Genomic DNA, 11,608 nt, shown 5'->3' on the forward strand with positions numbered 1-11,608 from the left:
CACGGCAAGCGATGTACCTTACCGGTGATTTGCTGGTTGATTTGCTGACATATACATACATGCACTGTCCTTACACACACATATATAATATATATATCTATATATATATCTACACATATGCCTGTCCATACATACACATTTATACACTGCCCTCACCACACACCCCTGCCTTTACACACACATGTATATGTATATGTGTGTGTGTGTGTATATATATATATATATATATATATATATATACACACACACACACACGTATGTATATATATATATACACACACACACGTATGTATATATATATATACACACACACACACACATATGTATATATATATACACACACACGTGTGTGTGTGTGTGTGTGTGTATATGTGTATATGTGTATATATATATATATATATATATATATATACACACCAGTGTGTGTGTGTATATATATATATATATATATATATATATATATACACACCAGTGTGTGTGTATATATATATATATATATATATATATTTCAACCCCCTTTGTCCCTTTCTCCCCATCTCTTACCTTATCTTCTGTCTTCTTTCTTCCATCCAGTTGTGGGAGCCCGAGGTCTGGCACTTCAGACCTCGGCTTCCCTGCTCTCTAATCACTACGCGCCGGCTATTGATGCCTAGCGCCGGGACATGACGTCATCCCTGCGCTTGGCATCAATAGCCGGCACCTAGTGATTAGAGAGCAGGGAAGCCGAGGTCTCAAGTGCCAGACCTCGGGCTTCCCTGCTCCCTCATCACTACGCGCCGGCAATTGATGCCGGGCGCCGGGACATGACGGCATCCCTGCGCTCGGCATCAATAGCCGGCGCGTAGTGATTAGAGAGATTGGTGGCTTCGTGGGAACCTCCGGCTTGGTAAGTACCCGGCGTATAAGACGACCCCCCACTTTTAAGAAGATTTTTTGGGGTTAAAAAGTCGTCTTATACGCCGGAATATACGGTAGCTGTGAAATTTCATGCATCTTGTACCAGCTAGATCTAGGGCGGGACTATGTATTAATTATTATATGTCTTATGCAGTTTGTTGTTGCAGGTGTGGAATAATTAGCAGTAGTAAATACCAAGTCTTTCGTTGAAGTTGGTACAGTTTTATTGAACCGGAACAGAATAAAGCTTTTGGACGCTTAGAGGTCTCTTCTTCAGGTCCCCAAAACTTTACATCTTTTGGCCCAATATGAGGTATCAGCTTTGACTGAAGACTCCACCATTGTAGTCACACATGCGTTCTATTACGCATATTACTTCTTTTATACCTGCTGTTTTAGTCGCATGCAACCCAATACGCATTTTACACCAATAGTGAGTTTGGCAGTTTTATTTGTGGTCCACCAGAAGCTCCTTGTTTCCAGATTTTTGTGTACCAGACCTCAGCTTCATTAAAACATTCAATCGTACTCAGTCTGCTCTGAACCTCTTAGATCGTTTTGGGCTATAATTTGGTTTATGCCTTGGGCAACTCTACAGCCGCAGAGTACCCAGGGGCTCAAACACTAGGGAAAATGGACTGTCATAGGATAAAATGCGGACTCTAGCCAGTTCCGCTCCCAATTGCGGGTCCTTTCTATGATACCAGCTGTTACAAACGTTAATCAATTGTGAGTAACATAACTCAGCTGGGAGACACAGAGGTGAATTGTACTCTGTCCTGTTGAATAGCACTAAATCATTCGCGCTTACACCTTGTTTAAGTCGATCGCGTGAATAAATCTTATGTTTTTTAATGCAGGTCAATAAAGCTAACACAATCACTGTCTTTCCTGTGAGTTATCCTGCATCAATGAGTGTCTTTTTTAACCCCTAATATTCACTACTGTGCACCATTTATACTACTGTATTTGTAGGGGCTCCAGCACCAAGTCTCTAATGTCCTTTGATACATACAGTTTGTGGATAGGGAAAGTATCTGTATAATCACAATAATGTTAGTGAATAGGTAAGGTAGGATAAGTATTATCTGTTGAAGGTGCTGTCTTACTTTGTCAAAACATTAATTGCACTCCAATGTTTAGGAAGCCTTTTCAGTTTCTCTGGCAGCAGCCCATCACTTTTGTGTCACATAAATGGGCGATCAGGCTCCCGGGTTTGCCACTGTTCGAAGCCGCACAGTCTATGTCTGAATCCCCACCTTAGCTTACCTGTACTCGGGGTGTGAGGACTTCTTTCCACTGGTGGTCAGTGCCTTCTGGCCAGGGTAATTGGGTGGTATCACAGGGTGTTACACCCTAGAAGCTTAGTCGTCTCCCATTTTTTTTCACTCACAGTGCCAGATGTGTCTCTTCTGTTGGCCTTTTGAACATTTTAGTGAACCTCCCAAAATGAAAATTTTCAATTTTGTGGTTTCTCATGCAACCTGAGCTTAGTGAGTTCTCCTCCTGGTCTGCATCAGACGTTTTTAAAGTTTTTCTTTTGCCTTTCTCATACTCGAGAGCGTTTAAAGTATCACTCGCTACTAACAGTTATCTCTTGAGACAACCTGACGCCTCTGACTGAGCAGGACTCAGTGACCCTGAGATACATCCAGTAACCATAACGCTTGAAGGAATTAATAGAAAGTTTTCCAGAAGCCTAAACATCATTGCAAGCATTCAGTCACTAAAATAAAGACACTGAGTGAGAAATTGATGGAATACGGCAGAAGAAAGCCTTTTCCTTTTTCACAAATCATACCGTATTCTGGTTTCCATTAAGAGTACCAGTTAAAAACTGGGCCATGTATGAAGCAATGCTGATACAGAGCCGCGTGCGGAAATGTCTAAACACATTAATTCTTTGGTTTGATATCCGCAGACCTAAATACATTATTGACTCAGCCAAGAGCTCTTCCCATCTGTCTACAGAGCACAGGTCACATGAAGGTTACCGTAGTAACCTAATTTTAGATTTTGGATTAAATAATAAGGGGGAAACATTAGAAAGGAAAAACTTAAAATCGAGAGTCTATACAGAGGTAGAAATCACTCCCACTCATGAGTAATCCCTTACTTTATTCATTCAAATTCTATAAATTCTCACTTTTGATCTGACTCTACCCAAGAGTGTTCTATAGCTTGATGTCTGCAGCTATGAATCTCCAAACATATACATTAAGGAGACATGGTCTCAAGAGGGTGAAATATCTTGTGTCTATCTTCAGAATTGTACTATTTTTTATAGCAGAAATATTATATTACCATATAAAAAAATGTTAGCAGTATTAATTATAATGCTAATATAAATCATATTATTTGATTTTTTCTTTAAGGGACTTGCCTGCTGGCCTAAGGGGACCAGCACCAGATGCAATAATTTCCAGATACGTTTACTTCAACTATTATTCAATCCAATTTAAATCATTATTTAAATACTATGAATAACCATAGGAGTTCAGTAAGAAAAAGTCATGTTAATTTTTCCCCCAATATCTGCATTTTGGGTAAATGTTCTGTCCCATTCATTAAACTTGAGGGCAGAGCTGGAAATAAGGGTATATATATATATATTTTTTTCAGTATCAGAAAATATAGCTGAATTGTGTAACAGAGGAAAAACAAACACTTTAACATTTGATATATAATGATATACCCTTGTTTTGGAGGGCATTTGTAATTTATATCTTCCTACATTTAGATTGTAAGCTTGTGAGCCGGGCTCCCTCCACCTTATGTATCGTTTTGTCTTAGTCTGTCAATTCTAGTTGTCAGACCCCTTGAATTGTAAAAAGCGCTGCATAAATTGTTGGCACTGTATAAATAAAAGATAATAATTTAGTTTAGAAACGTACCCTAATTTGTGTTTTTAATTTTTTTTAGGTTATAAACAATATAAATAGTTTCACATTTTTATCTTAAAACCGATAGTTTTGAAGATACTTTAGTTGTAAATTTCTATAAAATTCTACCATGTGCGTTCTTGTGCCTTTGGTTGCAAATACTACATAATGAATTACTTTCATGTCTTTACATCCTGGATATTACATTTTCATTTGTTGCACTTGTAGTAGCATACCTAATTAAAAAATACCACAAAAAGTAATAATTTAACTCTTCGCCTCTTAGTTAATGTCTCATTAAAACGTGTATTGATGTAACTATTGTCTTATCATCGAAGGATGTACACAATATTTCCTTTTGCTTACACATAAATCCTAAAATATCAATTTTTTAATTTCTACAGAACGTAAAACATCTGTAATAACCAAAGAAACAAATGCATGTATTGTTCTAGACCTTTAAATAGCTATCGGTTCTCGAGCGCACACCTAATTGAGCCTGCGCTGATCTGCTCTATCTAAAAACCCATTATCCTTCATTCCAGACGATCAATAAATCAGCGTTCACAGCATAATGCAATTCAGCACATCTCAGGCTCCCGGCGGAAGGCTTATTCAATCCTCAAACCGCAATGTAACCGAAGCTCACAATTAATAGCCTTGGTTATGTTTTGTTTTATTTAAATGCTCTCAAAAGTACCATTTAGAATTCAGTTGTCATATTTATTGATGAAGGTATAGAGTTGTACCGTGTCACCCGTAGAGAGCGAGGGCAAATTTAGTAAGGATCAAACCTTTATTGGCTAACCGAGGTATAATGGATTGAAAGCTTTCGAGGCTATCTAGGTCTCTTCATCAGGTCTATTATACGAGACCTAGATAGTGTCAAAATCTTGCAATACCCCAGTTAGCCAAAACGGTATAATTTTTTTATATATATAAGTTTTCTATATATGCCAAGCAAATCTAAACAAACAATGTTTCAAATGTGAACATTTTTGAATGGTCTTTGTCAACTGCTGCATGGAATGCATAATCAAAGAAGCAGACAAAATTATTAACATGTTTGACATACCTGAGCGTATCAATTTGAGTAATTATTACTTATTTTAATTATTTTACTACTAGGCCCGAGTACAGTGCCAATCTATTCCTTCTATGCTGCCAAAGCCAAGGCTGCCACATGGAAGTCTTATGCGATGCAAAAAGAAAGGATTCATGAGAACCCGTAAGAACGTGCCCCAAAAACGCTTTTTGTTTGGAGTTTTTGTGTAGGTCTTTAGATTAATAACTTCCATTATTCCATCTTTAAGCCATTTTTCATTGTCTGCCCATGATACTTGGTAGGAATAAGAGAAAAATTTGGCCTCTGAGGGTGGATAGTCCTGAGTCTGTTGGCCCATTTTCATGATGGGAAGGCAGACTTTATTTCGATGGCTCAGTGTTGCTAACCATATTATCAAAGGATTAAGATATATGAGCCGGCTGTGTTTGTAATGTGCTTTAACAGGCTCCATAGAGTGAATTATTACGTTCTTTTCCATCTAAGGAGAAGAAATAACGAGAGAAGCCTTTTGTCTGGAAAGAGGGTAAAAAATAATAAGCTAGCTTTTCACACTGGTTTGTTTCTGAAAAATAGGCTATGTGGGCGCATCCTTGAGTGAAGTGTTATGATCAATGATATGTGGTTGGCGGAAATAAGGATGTTTGCTCTGTGTCACAATATTAACAAAACTATCTATTCTAATTCCAATTGTGGGCCTTCCTTCGGTAAGAGAAGTAAGCTTTTTATCCTGGCTCTAACGAAAGGTATTCTTTCACACTTTAGATGCACAAAGGAGAAATGAAAGTCGGATATATTTAGAAGAATGCTTTCTCCTCATCGAACGCTCCTTCTAATCTTCCTGTACCTAAACCAAATTCCCATAGTGCCATTTGGTGTGTAGCCTTCTCACTTATACTGTCTACCAAGTACCCGGGGTTTATCTGACTCTTCTTTTGTCTTAAAGCACAGATTCCAGTGAGGATTCCAATGAAGTTATGGTAGATTTCTATCCCTCCCCTAATTGTAAGGACAATTTCCAGTGCTGGCTATAAGATACGTACACTCTATGGAAACTTTTCCAAAAAAAAAAATATGGGAAAAACTAAAATAACAAGATATGATACAAATGTAAAGCGTGAGCGTGGGATCTGGCCATATTTGTGGGCAACAGATTTAACCCCTTAAGGACCCTTAAGCCCATTCATGACAATGCATGGTGTGTCATGAAGTGGTTAAAGGCAACAAAACATTGTAAGATAGATACCAATGTTTCTTTAGTATGTTTATAACTTTCCCAGATAAAATAGAATTAACAGTTTAAATGAATCTGAATAACCCCATGAAACCCATCAGTACACTTCCTCAGGTTCAGGAGCACTGGTATATAAAATATAGAAGCACAACACTTAGCTGGCATTCGCTAACAATTGGGGTTGCAAACGAGTGGATGAAGAAGAACATAGATGCATGGAGCTAACAGTAGAAGGGAAGAGAAGGACAGCCAATCTTGATTTGCCTGTTTGACTGAGGTTGTCAGAGGTGTGAAGTCTGAAGGCACTGGCTATGGTAAATAAGGAAAGCCAATTTATTAATGATGTAAGCACTGGCAGGGTAAAACGTACCATATATCACGTACCAGCTATCGTAGTGGGTAAGGTTTAATGGACTGGGGGTCCTTCCTTTATGTGGGAGAGGCTCGGGTAATATAAGTGTAGAATCACATGCTATTACTGCTCAGTGATCCAGAACAACACCTCCTGCAGCTTCAGCATTGCCATATCCCCTGCCTTTCTACTGGAACCAAGACCCCTAAATTAGTCTGGGCATTTAAGTGCTTAATATGGGCTGGATACAGTATCTTCTATTCTGTGAATGTTCGTATACTATCGTACAATAAATAAAAGAGCGTTTTATTTCCCTGTCACTCTGTGTTCAGTTCAGAAGGGCTCTGAAGCTAGAGCTGAATTATATGGTGGATGTATTATTGTAAGGGGCTTAAGAGGGGTACATGGAAGATTTAGACCTGATCTTTAACCCAAACGGATATAATGATCTAGATTTGATATACTGTGCTAAGAATCACTAAGAATTGTAATTACAATATATAGTAATGTTTTCACTTTAGTGGTTAGTTGTAGAACGTGGCAACTCTGCCTCTGACTATCCTAAGCTCATACTCATATACAGACCCTTACTCATACCCTTATGACCCTTGTCATAAACTAAGACCAAGTTATGGCCTCTATATGATCAGTCATCCTTGGACACAAGTATATAGCTAGATTTTCAAAATCCACTTGAAGTAGATAATTGAGCTACGAAAATCTAATGGACCTTGCCGGGAAAGTCCTGAGTGCTCTAAAAAATTCCGAATACAAAGCAATTCATTTTTATTGGCTTGACTTGGCCTATTTCAGGGACATGTTCTAAAGAGCAACATTCTCAACCTCTTGTCATCTGGGTTTATAGATTTTTGCCTGCCCTGAAGCATACTTACATTTATTATTTTACCCCTTTTGCTGAAGTACTCCTAAATTTTGGCATTGTGCCACTACAGAACCATAGAGACATCGAACAAAGTGGCAAAAAACAAAGTGGCATTGAAAAAGTGGCAATAGTAAGGCATTTAGTAGACATGTGCAAGTGGGCCAAAAATGTTTCGGACTAATTTTTCAGTTCGTTTTTAGCCCATTCGTTTTCGGACAAGGAATTTCGTTCTCTGCCCAGTTGTTTCAGCCAAAAATTCAGGGGGCATTTAAAATCCAGGAAAGAAATTTGCATCGCGGTGCCCAAGTTCACTCTTACACACTCTCTCAAACTCTCATTCACTTTCTCACACTCTCATTCTCGTTCACTCTCACGCTCTCTGCTGACCACTTCCGCACCTGCCTTCTTCTTCTTCTTCTTCTTCTATCTTTTCCCTTCTCTTCTCTATTCTATCTTCAATCCTTAATTTGCCATCTTCTTTCTTTGTCCATAACCTAGTGGCAACTTCTGCACTGCAAGTGCCGTTATTTTGCCCTCAGGTGAACCCATGATTTTCTGAGGAAATTTGCAATTTGTACGAATCTGAATGCACAAGTCTAGCACTTAGCATGATATATAAAGTAGTTAATTTACGAATACATCAAGAAACACTCCCTGCGTCTCCTCAAGCATCACTACAACACAATAACATCTATTGGTCCTCGGACCACCGGCATTTCTATGTTGAGCCATATGGTCAGTCCAGGCCTGGTTGTGTGGTTGTAAGTTTTGGAACAAACACTTTTGAATGTGTAATTTGTGAAATGGCAATACTGGGAAGGATCAGTTACCAAAATTTCTCTTTAAATGTGCTTTAATTATATTGTGAATTAATTATAATGTATATAACGATACTATGTACATTGGGCCTTCTGAATAGTATTTTTTTGTCTTTTTTCTTTAGCCAAAAGTGATACATTTTTATGTGGATAACTTAAAAAATATGTAGGGTCACATATGTTTTTAGGAGCTGAGATGTACAATAACAGATTGACTAACTACAAGCCCAAAGACCTAAAATGCCCAATCACTGGGGAAATAACAGAGAATGAGAAGAACATGAATTTATGTATTTTTTTTGTTTGCCTGTCACTTTTACCTGTAAATGTTTCATTTTTAAATGTTTTAGTTGTGTGAAAATAGAATTTTATGTTCCAAAAATATTTTATGATGGTGAATGTCAATTTAGGACGTGTTTTGTAGTAGTCATAGAGACACTTAATATAAAAAGTTCTTTTTTATTAGTCTAAATAATAAATTATATAGAATTAATTAATGAATCCTGTGATTCAACTGTGTGTTTTACTAATTAAATTGTTGAATGTTAGGTTTTTTAGTTTAGATGTAACTATTGGTGCACATTTCAATATTCAGTATAGGTCATGTGACAAAGAAAAGGGCCTTCAGTAATTTTAGGGACTCCAGGGACAGAAAACTGGCTCAAAGGGCCTAAACTAGGATAACAGTTGGTCACATATATGATACTCATTTCATTAACATCTAATAGATGGAAAGTACAGAAGAGGCCAATTATTATATGGGAAGCACAGGGACAAGCAATCATTTAAATAGGAAGCACAGGAGCAGACAATCATTATATGGGAAATACAGGGGAAGATATCATATGCGAAGTACAGGAGCAGGCAATCATTATATGGGTAGCACAGGAACAGGCAATCATTATATGGGTAGCACAGGAACGGGCAATCATTATACGGAATGCACAGGAGTAAGCAATCAATATATAGGAAGTACAGAGGCCGGCAATCGGGATATGGGAAGAACATGGACAGGCAATCATTATATGGGAAGTACAGAAGCAAGCAATAATTATATGGGAAGCACAGAAGGTGACAATAATGATAATGACAATACAGGGACAGGCATTATTATATAGGAAGCAAAGAAGTAGGCAATCATTATATGGAATACGCAGGATTAGGCAATCAGTATATGGGAAGCACAGAGGCCGACAATCAGTGTATGGGAAGCACAGAGGCCGACAATCAGTGTATGGGAAGTACTGAAACTGACAATGTTGACTAGGGCAGCACAGGAACAAATAATCATTACATGGAAAGAACAGAAGTCACACTGGATATTATACATGGTCACACCTAATGTATATGGCAGAAGGGCTTAAGGCATTTAAACAAGGGGCAAAATAGGTAAGAGCCACACAAGCATAACACAATAAATAGCTCCCATACACAATACAATAGCAATCTTTCCATTTCTCATATAAGAATGGATATCTTATCTTGAAAAACTAGAAACGTTAGTTCTGCTGCCTACTGGGTTCCTGACTGACCATAGAGTAAACAGCTGACACATGGCGTCAAAGCATTGGAGTCCTTAATTGTTTTTATTTGTCTTCATTTGAAACGTAATCAGTGTTTATACCATAAATTACAGTAACGCCTACAGACAGGTTGACCTGTGATGCACAGGATGATAGATAACTGGAGTCACCTGAGGCATGTGGATGCTTGGAAAGATTATTCTGGAAAGACATAATTTGGTTTAATTTCTTACATACCAGTTTAAAATGTAATACTTCAGCAGACAAGAGATGCCAAAGGGCCTGGGGCACTTACCCTATTTGAAAAATCTGTGCCACCAGATTTTTTCCCCCCTTTTCATGTGCCTTTTACTTGCAATTCCGAATACAGCCACTGGGGGTATTGTGAGATTTAAGCAGTATTTGCCATTACTGGATCCATTTTGGTATTGGACATTACTGCACATAACATTGTACAGTGGCCACACTGGCAATTGGTTTTGGGGACATTGACTTTTTTTTGGCTGGTTGGCTCGACTCTTGGGTTGAATGCTGGTCGCCCTCCCCTGCACTTCATCTAAATATATATAAATATTCCATGACACATTTGCTTGACATATGTATGACTGTGTAGTTTTACAGCTTGCTCCAGTGCTGAAAGGACAGCTCCCTGAACCTGACTGCTTACTCATTAGAATTGACAGATCACAAGAAGCTCAGTGCAGTTAATATGCATAATCTGTGTAATGCTTTACAACAATTACAGAGTACGTCATCTGTTACCAATGCAACCCACCACCTCCTCCCGCTGCTACCCTCCCGAGAAGCTTTTCTAAATAGTATTTTCTCCAAGTCTTTTCAAGAAATTCTTAAGCTCGTGGTGCTGATTAGAACAGCCAGAAGCTGTGAGTGTCTATTACTTCCAAGTCAGAAGCTTCTAATGTAAACCATGACTTCCCCAGGCTGGAGTCCACATGGCTCTGCATTCTAATCCCTAGTTCTATTAAACAGAACATGTCAGCAATCCCAACTACACAGAAGAAGGACTTTTATCTTTAGTCGTACGAATGTTTAAGATCTATTAACGTTCATTTTAGATTATGCAGCATGAATATTTAAGAGATGTTGGAGATGACTGCAGTTGTGTGACCATTAAATTGATTTTGTTCATATTGTAATTTTTTTTCCTGATGGATCAAGGCAGCCTGGTAATTATGGTGCTAATCGAGAAAACTGATCTCTGATGACAGAGTTCAAGAGATTTGTGACCAATAAGGACCTAGAAAAAATATGCCAACTTTTATTCTGAAAAAAAATAATTCCTGCACTTTCGGAACTTTCACAATTCCTTCTCACACACCGATGCCCGAGGTTAAGGGAACCTATTTATGGGAGAATTCTGTTCACTGCCAAATATTAGCTTAGAGTGCTAGGAAGGAACCCATATCTTGTCTCCATAAGAGTGCTGCCTGGTTTGATTTTCCCAACTAGCTGAATTTCCTACGTGCTGCGTCCTTCACTCATTTTCATAGAGAATGGACATCACAGGTAAAACTCAATGAGTGTTGGCACTTACAGCAATCAATTTGTCCCAAGATCATCACATCTTAAGGTGCAAGAAATAGGTGTCAGAAGATGCTGATTGAACTCAGCAGGGTCCCAGCTGCTGGAGGGCATATTTTAATTTGCAGAAAACCAGCATTCTGTATTATTAAAATCTCATGAGGAACAGTGCACACCCCCAACACATTCACATTAATTGAATAATCAGGGAAATGCGTCTTCTGCAGCTTTTCAGTAAACTCATGAATGGTCATCTAGGTGGTTTGAGGTCCTGTTGAAGCAGACGGTAGCTAGGGTTATGTGCAGGCGCATTTCAGATGGGTAGAGAACTCTTGCACACACAGGCTGGGGTATTTCTATAACAGAAGAAATTGACATCTAGAACCGGGCTCCTGGACCTATGCCCTGGATGCA

Source organism: Spea bombifrons, chromosome 1 (assembly GCF_027358695.1).
Source record: "Spea bombifrons isolate aSpeBom1 chromosome 1, aSpeBom1.2.pri, whole genome shotgun sequence".
Taxonomy (NCBI): Eukaryota; Metazoa; Chordata; class Amphibia; order Anura; family Pelobatidae; genus Spea; species Spea bombifrons.